The sequence below is a fragment of the Taudactylus pleione genome, unplaced genomic scaffold (genome assembly GCF_031769625.1).
Source record: "Taudactylus pleione unplaced genomic scaffold, aTauple2 ptg000065l, whole genome shotgun sequence".
NCBI lineage: Eukaryota > Metazoa > Chordata > Amphibia > Anura > Myobatrachidae > Taudactylus > Taudactylus pleione.
This window is the reverse complement of record NW_028284467.1, coordinates 2270025-2285733: the sequence shown is the minus strand read 5'-3', so window position 1 is coordinate 2285733 and position 15709 is coordinate 2270025. Positions and strand designations below refer to the sequence as shown.

General features: G+C 39.4%; 1 protein-coding gene across 1 annotated transcript in view; it reads left to right on the top strand.

The window, feature by feature from the left end:
- The first annotated feature begins 9052 nt into the window (after window positions 1–9052).
- STAC3 (SH3 and cysteine rich domain 3) overlaps window positions 9053–15709 on the top strand; it is a 129100-nt gene continuing 122443 nt past the window's right edge. The window contains exon 1 of the mRNA XM_088465885.1: window positions 9053–9219. The gene's annotated coding sequence lies outside the window, so the exon portion shown is untranslated. The remainder of the gene's footprint in view (window positions 9220–15709) is intronic.

Genomic DNA, 15709 nt, shown 5'->3' with positions numbered 1-15709 from the left:
TGTCACATTAAAAAAGTGTGTCCTTTTCTTTATAGTTTTGGTAAAAAAAAGAAAAAAAATAAGATTTATATTGTGTTATGTAATCTGGCGTCATTCTCTCATTAGTGTGTTTTGAAGCCATAGCATAAACAAATTGACTTTCTTCTACGGGATTAGTGCAGTGTATTCATTAGGGTAAGAAAGAATACATTATAATGTAATAACTAGCACATAACTACCAAACCGACATGACCTAATGGTTACATCGTTTAACAGACAACTTTATAAATGGGTCTATTACACACTTAAAAATTTTTTTTTATATATATATAAATATATGATGCATGGCTCTTGCCCTCTGCAGTTAGCTGAATGTTTACATAAAAATATGCACTTTGTTTTATAGGTAGATGTGTTTAACAGTACAATCCTCCATTTTAACAGGTTCCCTCCCCTTGTGACGTTGGAGTTCCCTGCATTTTTCCACTCTAGTACAGTGTTTCCTAACCTCAGTCCTCAAGGCACACTAACAGTCCAGGTTTTAAGGATATCTATGCTTGAGCACAAAATGATTCAATCAAAATAGCTGAGGTACTAAATAAGTCACCTGTTCTCAAATGTGGCTAAAACCTGGACTGCTACTGTGCCTTGAGGACCAAGGTTTTAGAACACTGATCTATTACTTCCCTTCATGATACTGCATATGTCACATGCAGCATTGTCCTCTCTAACATAAGCATACGATGGACCAGGCACAGCTTCCTACAAGGCTAGCACACTCGTAAATTGAAATAATCTTTGTTACAATGATCATTCTGATGATCTGATTGGCCAAACTAGTATATATTGGGCTCATTCCAACTATCAGTTTATCCAGAATCTAAATGTTCTTCTTTGCCACAAGCATTTAAACTGGTATGATCCATTTGTGGCAAGCAGGTAAGCAAACAAACGGTGTACTCCTACATGGATAACAAATGATTTATTCCGTTCCACGTAAATTGTTGGGATTAGATGTGTATACAACTTGGACATGTTTCTGCCTGTAATGACAGTGGATGATATGTCATTTATTTAAGCAGAACAAATAATTTAGCAGATCACTTCTGTAATTATTTCAATGGGAGCCTATCCTTACGTTTTTTTTTTTTATTGTACTTTTCTAATGTAAATATTAAGAGGTGGATTTTGTAATTCAGATGTAAACATGTTTTTATTTTTGTACTTTTGATTATTGATTGGTAGAGGAGTACAAGAGGTTTTGCACTGTGGATGCTGGGTGGATCTGTGCCACATCTTCTGTCGCAGCGGATGTGAGTCTACAATACTGTGCAAAGTTTTAGGCGGGTGTGGAAAAAATGCTGCAAAGTAAGAATGCTTTCAAAAATAGAAGTGCTAATAGATTATTTTTATTAATTAACAAAATGTAAAATGAATGAACAGAAGGGAAATCCAAACCAAATCAATATTTGGTGTGACCACCCTTTGCCTTCAGCATCAATTTTAGGTACACTTGCACAAAGTTAGGGATTTTGTAGGATTGTAGTCAGGTGTATAATTAACCAATCATACCAATTGGTGATAATCATCATTTTCATATGTAGGTTTAAACAGTCATTACCTTCAAACAGAAACCGCTGTGTAGGAGGCTTAAAACGGGGTGAGGAACAGCCAAACTCTGCTACAAAGGTGAGGTTGTGGAAGACATTTCATGTCACAGGTCATACACCATGGCAAGACTGAGCAAAGCAACAAGACACAAGGTGTCAATACTACATCAGCAATGTCTCTCCCAGGCTATGATTTCAAAGCAGATTGGGGTTTCAAGGTGTGCTGGTCAAGCTCTTATGAAGAAGCACAAAGAAACGGCCAACTTTGAGGACCGTAGACGCAGTAGTCAGCCAAGGAAACCTAGTGCATCAGATGAAAGACACATCATGCTTGCTTCCCTTCAAAATCGAAAGATGTCCAGCAGTGCCATCAGCTCAGAACTCGCAGAAACCAGTGGGACCCAGGTACACCCATCTACTGTTCGGAGAAGTCTGTCCAGAAGTGATTCATACAAGGATTGCGGCCAAACAGCCATACCTTTCACGTGGAAACAAGGCCAAGCGACTCAACTATGCACAAAAACATAAGAACTGGGGTGCAGAAAAATGTCAGCAGGTGCTCTGGACTGATGAGTCAAAATTTTAAATATTTGGCTGTAACAGAAAGCAGTTTGTTCGCAGAAGGGCTGGAGAGCAGTACAATGATTAATAAGTGTCTTAAGGCATTTGTGAAGCATAGTGGAGGTTCCTTGCAAATTTGGGGCAGCATTTCGGCAAATGGAGGGATTTGGTCAGGATTAATGGTGTCCTCAATGCTGAGAAATACAGGCAGGTACTTATCCATCATACAATACCATCAGGGAGGCGTCTGATTGGCTCCAAATGTATTCAGCAGCAGGACAACGACCCCAAACATACAGCCAATCTCATTAAGAACTATTTTCAGCGTAAAGAAGAACAATGAGTCCTGGAAGTGATGATATCGCCCCCACAGAGCCCTGATCTTAACATCATTGAGTCTGTCTGGGATTACATGAAGAAACAGAAGAGGTTGAGCAAGCCTACAGTTCTCCAAGATGTTTGGAACAACCTCTCTGCCGAGTTCCTTCAAAAACTGTGTGCAAGTGTACCTAGAAGAATTGATGCTGTTTTGAAGGCAAAGTGTGATCACACCAAATATTGATTTTGATTAAGGATTTCTCTTTTGTTCATTTACTTTGCATTTAGTTAATTGATAAAAATAGACAATTAACACTTCTAATTTTGAAAGCATTCTTACTTTGCAGCATTTTTTCCACACATGCCTAAAACTTTTGCACAGTACTGTATATGCTAATATCGCAGGTGGCTTCTTTTGTTAAAAGACCCCCCACTGCCGGCTGCTCTGATCCAAAGACAGATTATCAGATCTAGAGCACACACATTGGCCATACCATCGGATATCTGACTAGCCCTAACGTTACTCAGGATGTCTGTCAAAATTGCTGGTGCCAGGAACACTGCATCAGAGGATGCAGCCAATAGCTTTGGCATGCCTAGAAAATTTGGCAGACACGCCCCTGTTTTTCGCAGCGCTCCCTGTCGCAGCCCCAAAAAGCTTACAGCTGCTAACTGGGCTCTGACTGTCAATCAGACTGGACTTTGTGTCCTGTGTTACAGCTATATTGAGCATGCGCACTACATCTCAGACACGTGCAGTGCTCAAAACATCACCCATCCGCATTAAAATCGGAAATGCGTCCACCTTTGAAGCAGCCTCCGTGTCCCAACAATTTTTAGTAAAATAAAAATATAGAGAGAGATTCCCCACCTTTTCCCATAAGCCAACCCCCCTTCCCCCCCTCCGATGGAAAAATTGCATTTTGCCTGGAAACTTGTCCGGTAGTTTGGTATTGAGATTGTGCAGAGATTACTTTCAGCTGCGAAATCACATCACCGACCTAAATTCCCAGCACATCGCCCTGAATTGAATACCCCCCAATAATTCCTTAATTCTAATCTTATACTACACAGAGAGGGCTGTACAGGTGTCTAGACAATCCATTCAACTGTGCTTGGCAAGATAAGCCCAGAACATATTTAAGGTTACTGTCTTTTTTTTTTTTTATATGCAAATACGTAAATTACTCTGCCCAAAATCTTTACTACAGGTTACATGGATCTTTTAATGGAAAGTAAAATAAACCCATATTTTTTAATTATTTCCCCTTTAAATGCCTTTTATTTATTAAGAGGTATACATGGGTATGGTTATTTGTTTGCTTTAGACCAGTGAAGTAAGAAGACCTGGGCTATCTCTCATTCTGTTAGAGATTACAATCGCCATTTAAATCCTCATGTAATTGAGGAAAACACATGTTGATGTAATATGCTGCTGTTCTCTGCATCTGTTTGGTCACAACACAAGAACCAAATCTGATAGGATTCCAAATCTATGCAATCTGTTTACAATCACCTTTATCAAAACTGAAGTGCACACATTACATTTTGATCGCAGGCCAAACAAATTATTGATTCATTATTGCTTATTGCCATTTTCATCTGACATAGCATGCCTTCAGTGTATACACAGTGTGGGATATTTGTAGACTTTAATCACACAATTAAAATATAGGTACACAACAGATTTTCTGCAATTTATGGTACTGTACTGATGACGGCATGCCGATGGTAAGTACGGAGTTAGGCTGTAGGAGAGGATGGTTAGCCATCTGGATGGTATGTGTATGGTTAGGCTGCGGTGGGGAGTTAGGCTGCTGGAGGGGAGGGTTAGCCGTCACGCAGCCACTGTGTATTACTGTTAGTCCAGCAAAACCGATTATCCGGCACAGTGCTGGAACCAATGGCCACAGAAAATCAGTGGTGTACCTGTATCTTAATCCACTATTTAGCATCCTACTTTTGTAAAAGATTATCAATTTGGCCATGTACATTTCATTTTCTCGGACAGTTTGTTGAAATCTTTAATATTTAGTTTTAAAAAAAGAAAAAGTAATAGAGTATAGAATGTGAGACACCTGCTTGTGTCCTGTGCTAGTTTCTGAGTGCATATAGCATATATTTCACATTACTAAATGCACTTTGTAGTTATAAATGATTAGTTTCTTTTCATAATCAACTTGGCAGCCAGGCTTATGTTGCTAGTAATATGGACTTGTATAGCCTCACCTCAGCCTGCTCTGAATGTGCATGCCTGTCTCATGACATGCTATTCTAGATTATTATATAGATCAGGTTCATGTGTATATATAAGTATAGATAGAAGGCAGTCCTGTAATTATAAAGTACAGTATATATACAAATACACCAGTATCTTGTAGTACTATCCTGCCATTGTGTGTTGTATCTATATTATATAAATTTGTTTTTGATTATTCACTTTTCAGGGATGTGCAAACTATTGTGGGGTTTATTATCCTTCATGAACTCTGCATAGTTGTATCTAGTTATGCACATTTAAGGTGATCATGTAGGTTTTCTGCCTTTACACCCTCTCCTTGCCCGCAGAGACATTGTGTACGTGGGGTATCTGGAAGCATTTGTGCACACCCTATATTTTGTATTACAGACTCTAGTATGTCCCCATTTTTACCACACTTAGTTTACACTATTTAATTGTATTGTGGTGCACTTGACACAGAGGATGAGCTGTTCTCCAGTATCAGTAAATGTCTTGGTGGTCACCCGGTTTGCTCATGAAGCTGTTACATGAATTGCTGTAATGACACCTGACTGTCGAGCAGTTCCCCACTTTTATATACATATTGTATTCTATTATATCTTTCCAATGCAGGATACTTTACTATGAGTGTTTATATATATATATATATATATATATATATATATACACACACAGTCAGGTCCATAAATATAATATATATATATATATATATAAACACTATATATATATATATATATATACACACAGTCAGGTCCATAAATATTGGGACATTTACAGAATTTTCAGATTTTGGCCTCTATTCACCACCACAATGGTTTTGAAATGAAACAAACAAGATGTGCTTTAACTGCAGACTTTCAGATTTAATTTGAGGGTAATTACATCCAAATCGGGTGAACGGTGTAGAAATTACAACAGTTTCAATATGTGCCTCCCACTTTTTAAGGGACCAAAAGTAATGGGACTATCAACTCAAAAGCTATTTCATGGACAGATGTGAGCTATTCCCTCGTTATTTCATTATCAATTAAGCAGGTAAAAGGTCTGGAGTTGATTCTAGGTGTGACATTTGCATTTGGAATCAGTTGCTATCAACTCTCAATATGAGATCCAAAGAGCTGTCACTATCAGTGAAACAAGCCATCATTAGGCTGAAAAATCAAAACAAACCCATCAGAGAGATAGCAAAAACATTAGGTGTGGCCAAATCAACTGTTTGAAACATTCTTAAAAAGAAAGAACACACCGCAGAGCTCAGCAACACCAAAAGACCCGGAAGACCACGGAAAACAACTGTGGTGGATGACAAAATAATTATTTCCCTGGTGAAGAAAAACCCCTTCACAACAGTTGGCCAAATCAAGAACACTCTCCAGGAGGTAGATGTATATGTGTCAAAGTCAACAATCAAGAGAAGACTTCACAAGAGTGAATATAGAGGGTTCACCACAAGATGCAAACCATTGGTGAGCCACAAAAACAGGAAGACCAGATTACAGTTTGCCAAACAACATCTAAAAAAGCCATTACAGTTCTGGAACAACATCCTATGGATAGATGAGACAAAGATCAACTTGTACCAGAGTGATGGGAAGAGAAGGAAAGGAACTGCTTATGATCCAAAACATACCACCTCATCAGTGAAGCATGGTGGTGGTAGTGTCATGGCGTGGGCATGTATGCCTGCCAATGGAACTGGTTCCCTTGTATTTATTGATGATGTGACTGCTGACAAAAGCAGCAGAATGAATTCTGAAGTGTTTCGGGCAATATTATATGCTCATATTCAGTCAAATACTTCAGAACTCATTGGACGGCGCTTCACAGTGCAGAAGGACAATGACCCAAAGCATACTGCAAAAGCAACCAAAGAGTTTTTTAAGGCTAAATAGTGGAATGTTATGCAATTGCCAAGTCAATCCCCTGACGTGAATCCGATTGAGCATGCATTTCACTTGATGAAGACAAAACTGAAGGTAAAATGCCCCAAGAACAAGCAGGAACTGAAGACATTTGCAGTAGAGGCCTGGCAGAGCATCACCAGGGATGAAACCCAGCGTCTGGTGATGTCTATGCATTCCAGACTTCAGGCTGTAATTGCCTGCAAAGGATTTGCAACAAAGTATTTAAAAGTGAAAGTTAGATTTAGGATTGTTTAGTTTGTCCCATTACTTTTGGCCCCTTAAAAAGTGGGAGGCACATATAGAAACCGTTGTAATTCCTACACCGTTCTTGTTTGTTTCATTTCAAAGCAATTGTGGTGAATAGAGGCCAAAATATGAAAATTCTGTCAATGTCCCAATATTTATGGACCTGACTGTGTGTGTATATATATATATATATATATATATATATATATATACAATCTGTAGATATGGATATCCCAAGCTTTACCCTGATGATTTTTGATCCATTGTACAGCTTATTTATATATGTGCACAAATGATGCATATAGAAATAAGATGTAATTTAGGTGCTACAAACGCTTTGTGCCATGATCAATGCTGCTTTACCATTCTAATGCAGAAACTATAGCCATGTTTTACTGAAATCAATACATGGATTCATCAGGCTGGCTCAATGCAAGCACAGAATACGCCCAGATAAAAAGGTGCATTTTGCTCAGTTGCCAGAGCTGGTCATATACACAAGATGCTTCCAGCTTTCGAAGGCTAGCGTATAGTTTACGACTGGTAATAGTAAATGCTAAAAATACAGTACATACAGATGTGTCCACATACTTCCATCCTCCGTGCGCTACAAGTCGCGTTATACATAACGCATGAGCGCTGCGTGCCTCGGTATCGCTGAGTTTCTCTTCGTGCAACTTTTTCCCTACAAATGCATCTTATTTGTACATGCGGATGTATCTACATGTGAAATGTTACATTGGTGTCAGCGGCTTTGACACTGTAACGTAGCATTTTGCATGCAGATGCAGTCGCACATAGAATATAAGTATGCCACATATTTTATCAGCAGCAGTTGTGCGTCCTATTTGCATCGCTGTGTGAAAATAAGACTCATTTTAAGGGAAAAAGTTGTATGAAAAGGCGCTCGGCGCTACCGAGTCACGCCATAGCATGGCGCGACTAGAAGGTCTGTTTAACGTGTAAGGAGGCTAGTTTTATGAGGATACGGCTGTAATTCGCTGGGCAGTATTATTAATAGCACTTGCACTTACCATGTGAATGGAAATAAGAGCAGGACAAAATTTAAGTTTTAATTAGGTTCATATCTGTACACACATCAACTTCCCCTTTAAAATAATAAATGGATATATGCTTTATAGCTGAAGGGATCAGAGGAGCAAAACGTGTTTGTCGGCATGGTGACCGAGTTTTTTTTTTATGTATTATTTGGACATGCTAAAAAAAAAGTGTATGTACAAATTGGGGTATATTTACTAAAGTGAGTTTTTAGAAGTGGAGATATTGCCCATAGCAACCAATCAGATTCTACTTAACATTTATCTAGCATCTTCTAGAACAGTGTTGGCTAACATTAACACTCCAGCTGTTGTGGAACTATATATCCCAGCATGCCCTGCCACAGTTTTAGCATGCCCTAATAGCAAAACTGTAGCAGTGCATGCTGGGTTATGTAGTTCCATAACAGCTGGAGTGTCAAATTAGCCAACACTGTTCTAGAACATAATAGCTAGAATCTGATTATTTGCTATGGGCAACATCTCCACTTCTAAAAACTCTCACTTTAGTAAATTTACCCCAATGTGTTTGTACCTACCAGTACATAGGCCAATTGCACGAAATACTTAATTCACTTTCTGGTGTTATAATATTTTACAGCATGTCTGGGTAGATTAAATTAAATGTATATGGACCTTGTCATTACCTTTTAATAGATCTTTCATAATATAAAATGAAAATACAACCCACAGTTAGAGCATAGAAAGGCCTGTGTGTTTTTTTTTGTTTTTTTTTCAGTATTACGTAAAGTTGCCTGGAAATTTTAAAAGTGATCTGTTTATAGCCCTGTGATGAAAAAGGAGACGTAAAGAATTCTTTATGCCCGCGTGGTATGCAGAATGTCACCTCAGAATGCCTACAGCAATATTTAGAATGTTCTATGGAGCAGGCAGAATGTAAAGAATGTAAGCTGCAATATTTAGAATGGACAAAGTGTGGGGTTTATATATCAATTCAGTTAAGCAAAATGTTATACTTTTATTCCATAGCAAACCATATAAATGAAATAATCCCCGCTAATTCATGTACAGCACTTTGTATCTCCGCCACCCTTGTATTTCTTTATTGGGCCTACAGCAGCCATGTTACTGGTAACTTATGAAGTCTCCGATTTCTCTGTGTCAGCCTGAAGATCTCAGCTGTCCTGTCACCTCTACACTTGTCATTCCTCCTCATTCAAGGAGCAGTTTATCGGCGTGCTATCAGGGAGGAATGAGGGTCTGATCGCTGTATCCCTTTGACTGAACTAATATCATCTGAAGAAAAAATTATCTAGTGGATTTTTACTGGGAAAACTCAGGTAAAGGATGGTTGGGAAACCTTTTCCATTTTAGGCCATGGCTGACATGAATGTAGCTATAGGTACTATTTTATGTTCTACACATCATGTACACCTGATCATAGTTCAGCACATAAGTGATAGTTGTCATGTTTAAGTGTGAAGGATAAGAGAAATTAGATGAATGAAAAAGGTGCTAATAGTTTAATCCTATTAAAACATAGCTGACTGTGAATGCTCATATAGCCATAATTACCTCGGTGATCTGAACATAATTTGAACAAATGCTGCTCTTGGTGTCAGAAATGATCTATTAGATCAAACTGAAGGCAGATCCAAATGCTTGTAACAGTTGTAAAAATGGCAAAATTATTTAGTAAATGTAATATACCTATTCTATAGAGAAAAAAATCTAATTTTATCTAAATGCCGCATGTGTCATTTTATTTTATTGTTCTTCACATTACGTGACAATTCATTTTAAGCTGTTGGTGTAATATGGCTGAGAATAGATCAGTTTATTTTTTAATAAGTTAAAGAATTGTTGAGTACTTGATGAATAGTTGCGTTATCAATATATTGCAAGAAAACATTGAAAATATTATTTTTTTTTGCCATTAATGAAAAGTAATATTGTTCTAAACAATAATTTGTACTGATATTCAGTTATTATACAAGTTACAAGCTACACCCATTCTTTTAGGAGTGTGTGATGAGATACGCCCTTGAAAACGGTTTTGTCTTAATAAAAATAGTTTGTATACAATATAAATATCACTTTTTTTTGGTACACATTCAGAATTAAATGTTTAGATACCCTAGTTTTATTCCATGTTTTGGCATTCAATGTGTTACAAAGAACATTTGCTTATTTCGATAGTCTGTAGATGGTCGCTGAACAAAATAATATTGAAATGTAAAAATTTTTATTTTATTCGAGTAATTTTAGTGAATTTTCGGAATTTTAAAAATAATTATTTCAAAAGCTTGCTTTACAATCACTTTTGAAGAGTAATATATTTTATTAAAATAAACTTATTACAGAAAAAAAATATTTTCATTAAATAGTTCTGGGTGCTTATGTCAGCAATACATATGTTAACTGTGATTTAACACATTAACAAGAATGTGTTAAAAAAAAAACATTCCAAAGTTGAGCTTTACTCCTGTATTCCTCTCATAGCCCGTTGCTCCTGTTATTTCAGACTCCAATATGCCAGGCATATACACAAATGAGGCATTTCCCTAGAGAAATGTTATTTCTCTTCTGTAGGAGAAAATAAAACCAATTAACAAATAAGATACACCTAATGATCAAGTGATATTGCTTTGGTGCTATAATTAAAGCAATGATGTGATTCGTTTGCAAGTCTAATACACGTCTCCTTTGATGCCTGTACAGCTGCTTGTCCATCATATGCTGGCAATGCTGCATGCCTAGAGATTGCTGATGCTTATTAGCCTTCCTGTACAGTGTCAAACGCAGGAGTTTGAAAGGGAGGTTTCCAAATCCTTGGTTACTGAACCAATGAAAAAACATGTAGCCACAAATAAATGTGTGTGTAATATATATATATATATTTATTACAAACAGCTTACACAGGATTTAGGACCACTACAGTAAAATATACCACTCAGCCTATGACGGGATAAACACACAGAGACAGAGACACACCTCTATCACTAACAAACATGAATGCAGCAGGCAAATACAGCCAGCATGATATTTTAAAGAATCAACTAGTTGGATGGTTGGACAGAAAATCTTTACGTGTGTATCCTGCTTTACTGATCCGGGGGGGGGGGGGGGGGTTCTGTACCCAGTACCCTGCGTGTGCGCATTCTGTACACAATCCTTGTGCTGTACAGTAGGTACAATGTCCTGTTGAAGCTTACTTGTGTGTTGCGTAACAGGCGGTATACATAATCTATGTTTTAATTTAGCCTTCTATTTGTAAACAATCTGGATATGTTGAGGGACAAATGGGATGAGTTTAGCTTTCGCTGTCAATTTTGGCACATTAATGCTAAAGTGTACTACAGTCACATTTAAATTTAGGCATTACAAGCGCAGAGGTTCCTTTTGCGACAGTGGCTCTCAATCATTTTTCACCTGGGTAGCCAAACCCCTGAGAGCCATTTGCGTCATTAGTACCCCCAAAATTTGTGAAGCAAAACACTTGTAATAAATATAATCGGTGTTATATAAATGTTTAGGAGCCTATATATATATATATATATATATATAATTCTTTTTTTTTTTATTATTATTTTTTCTAGTTGTAGATATGTGATTCTCACATATTTACAATTTATGAAAAATTTCAAGTACCCCTAAACTTTACAACAAGTGTCTCAGGCTGGGAGCCCCTGCTCTAAAAGAAAAAATCACCCCAGAGTTTGCCCAGCCACCTTTGCTTTCAGTTTTTTTAAATTACCGTAATGATAATACATACTATAGACCCCCATTTCTTTGTCCTGTGGCCAGGGGCAGATATAGTGATCAGGCCACCCCTATGCACAATATTATTGGGCTCCCTCCCCCCGGAAGAAAAAAATAGGGATGTAGAACAGACTACATCCCTATAATGCATCAGGGGGAAGTCCTGAGACTCCCCTTTATGTATCACAAGGATGTAGTCTTTGTGCTATGTCCAAATAACCATGGCTGAATTTGGGGCATTGGCAAGCAGGCTCTGATGCAGGGAGGACTGATGTGGTGCCCCTAGACACATGCCTAATGGGAAATCAAGCACTGCATGTGGGTAGTGCAGAGTCTCTTTTGGTTGCTATAGACAACATCTACTCCCTCCACCACTTTGCACCAGTTTCCATACATCTCCAATTGTATTGTGTATTTTTTTCCTTCTTGCCACTATACAATGCTAAATGATACCACATAATACAGACTTACCAACCTTTTGTCAGGGCAGCCAGGTTGGCATGTGGTGCGGTGGTGGTGGGCGGGCTAGGTGCATGATGTGTCATCGGAGCCTCGGCCTCTGCTATACAATACTGTAATCAGTGGCAAAGGAAGGATTTTGAAAGGGGGGTTTCCAATTTCCGAATACAGAGCCAATTAAAAAATCCACAGACACATATATATATATATATATATATATAAATGTGTGTGTGTGTGTATATATATATATATATATATATATATACACACACACACCTATAGCCCGGCACTCCCACAATCTTACTAATGTCCAAAGATGCAGATTTGATATAAAACCAGATGAAAACAAGCAGCAGCACTCGTTTCAAATATATATAAATATTTGATGGACTGTTCAGCATTACACACATGCTGACATACTGACTGACACTCACATAAACTACACTGACACTGATAGGGCACTCATAAAGACCACGCAGGCACACTGATAAGACACTCACAAAGACTACACACATACTGACACACACTGATACGACACTCACAAAGACTACACACATACAGACACTGATACGACACTAACAAAGACTACACACACTGACACAGACTACACATACAGACACACTGATAGAGACACACACACACTGATAGGGCACTCAGAAAGACTGCATACACACTGACACAGACTACACACATACACACTGATAGGGCACTCACAAAGACATACCACACACACACTTTTCACTTACAAACATGAAAGCAGGCAAACTACTGCATCATTTAATATAGAAACAACCCCCCTGCGGGCAACCCCCACCCCCTGGCACCCACTCCCCCCTTCACCTGCGGCTCCAGGAGAGAGTGCCGGGAATAGTCAGCACCAGGCGGCAGCTCAGCTTCTCAGCCGACCTCTCAAAGTGCCCCATCGGGACTGCCTGGGAGGAGCTGCGCGCTGCTGCTGCCGCTCCCCCTACGTTCAGCCAGCAGCACAGCCCCAGCCAGTTGTAAGCTGAACTCTGGGCCCGGCTGCTCCTTCTCTTTAGAAAAAAATTATAATTCAGCCGGGCAGTGATGGAGCGGCGGCCAGGGGGTTTCTAGGTACTCGGAAACCCCCCCTGCGTGCGCGTATGATAATTACCAGAATTGGGAAGCTGGGGCAGAGCCATAATGTGACGATTCAGCGTGAATTGCATCATCGGCCATCTATACTGTCCACTCAGGAAGTGAGGGGTTGCGGCCGTATGACGCCAGCCTCCAGGAGGCTTGGCAAATTTTTAATTCAGCAGGGAGCACCACCCGATTTTTGGGAGCTAGTCAAGTATGACATAACGTGATTCATCTATGTTTCATAATGTGACCTAATCATTAACTGATGGCGCCTGAGAAAGGTTCACCTTTAAAAGTACCTGTTGTGTATACACATTACAGGCATCCATTTTGTGTGCTGAACCAATATTCATGAGAATAAGGAACTAGTGACATCACTGAGACGTCTCATGTTCTTGGACCATAAAGTGTGTGACAACAGCCCAGCACCTCACACCCAGAGTATCACTGTCAGAGAGGGGCAGCAGCTTCCCAGCTAGCAGCCAGCACAGAGAGGAGTGCTACATTATTTCACTCATTCATTATTTAAGACACCCCATACACTTTAGAGCCCTAGGTAACCACTTAAGTTCGCCAAATGGTAGCGCTGGGCCTGAGATTTTATGACGAGTATCAGTAATACATTGATTTACTGTTGAGAGTGAGCGTGCACTGATAAAATAGTATAATAGACCAGTCTGGGGTCTATTCATAGAGCAGTGAAAAGCCCTATTTAGCTGAAATCAGGGCTTGTCACTGCTTTTGGCAGTTCATACAGGGGGTTACCGTGGAGAAGGTTATTCCCTGCTTCGTGTGTGAATCGCATCACCATACCATACATCACCATTCTTAGGGTGGCGTAATCTGTACAGGGAAGTTGAATACTTCCCTGCTCTATGCCCAGCGATGGCTACGCCCCCTTTAGACCAGCGACCTTTGCAGCAGGTCTGACGTGACCTGATGCAGTCAGCCGTCATATGCGCAGCAAGCACCTTCCTTCGCATCCACGCTTCACAGGGAGGACTGCAGCTGAAGACCGGACCACCGGAGCCTTGGATACCAGACCGCATCACTGGAAAGGTAAGTTTACATGAACAAAGCCTTCTCTCTGTAGCTGAAGTGTACAACATGGGTTGTAGATGCGGCTGCTGGTCACAATCCCAACAGCAGAATGCCGGCTAGGGATTTATAATAGGCGTGGAAATACCGACACCGATCATAATCCTGACGCCGAGTACGACATCCCGAACGAAGGGAAGTCCGGGGCGCCCTTAGCGTTAGCCACGGGGTTAGCATTAGGGAGTCTAGCGGGATTAGGTTATTTTGGGGGGAGGAAGATTAGGATTAGACATCCCTAAGGGGGAGGGTTAGGTTTCGGGAGCGGTAAGGTGGGGTTAGGGTAAGGCACCCCAGGGGATAGGTTATGGTTAGGCACCACTGAGGCAGGGTTGGGGGGGGACGACAGGGTTGGTTAGGGTACTTACCTGCCTCTGTTGGGATCTTGATCCCGTCAGGCATTCGCTGTCGGGATTTGAACCGCCGGCATTTCAATCCCATTCCGTACAACATATAGCGAAAGCTTTGTTGTCTCCATTGAAATTAAATTCTTTCTTTCATTTAAATTTTTGCAAAAATGCAATTAGTCAGGTCACTGGTAGTGATGATTTAAGCCTTTTTGACCATTAGTTTCCCTTAAAGAAAACATTTACATTTCCAAAACCAGGTCTACAAATCTGTAGAAGATTATTATGAATCATTTTCAGAAGAAAATCAATTCAATACATCTTAAAACATATTTGACATTTCCAAGTTAATTATAAAGCTGATGTACAGAACATCTAAAGATTAGATTGATTGAAGTGTGTGAGTCAGTGTAGTTGACTAATCTATATAGTATATGATGTCAGTGCTTTGTACATAGATTATTGATTGGTAAAGAAAAATCTTCTGTATCATTTTCAGAGCTAGTTTGACCACTTGAAGTCTGTGGATGATGTATGACTATACTCCAGCAACAGTGGGAGATGCCCTGTCATTTCCACAGTCTGCACATAAGTGAGCTGCTTTGTACAGATTTATGAGTAACATTGTGCTGTATACTGGTCTGATGCTAGACCTTAAGAAATAGAATGGGTTAATGTCGCTGTTTAATGCGACAGACATGGTACAGCTGTTGTCAGCGCATCAAAAATGGTTTTTAATATCTCAGAGTCTACAGTTACGCTGTCATCCAAAATAGTACTTTCCTATAATCCTTAGTGGGAGCAGTGTGTGGAGTTAGTGTTATTTGTGTCTGAGCTTGAGAATGATTTATGCCGGACTTGATGTCAATGTATTTCTGTTATCACGTGTGTACCTTTTTAAATTAAGTGTTCTTATCCAAATATGTAACATTTATCTAACCGTACAATACCAGGGAAGACTGAGCTGCTGATTATCATTGGAAGCTAGCGGAGTCTGTGGAATGTCCCTACTGAGCTTTATTTAGAGTAACTTATTTTTAAAAAATAAGGGGCCTATTAATTG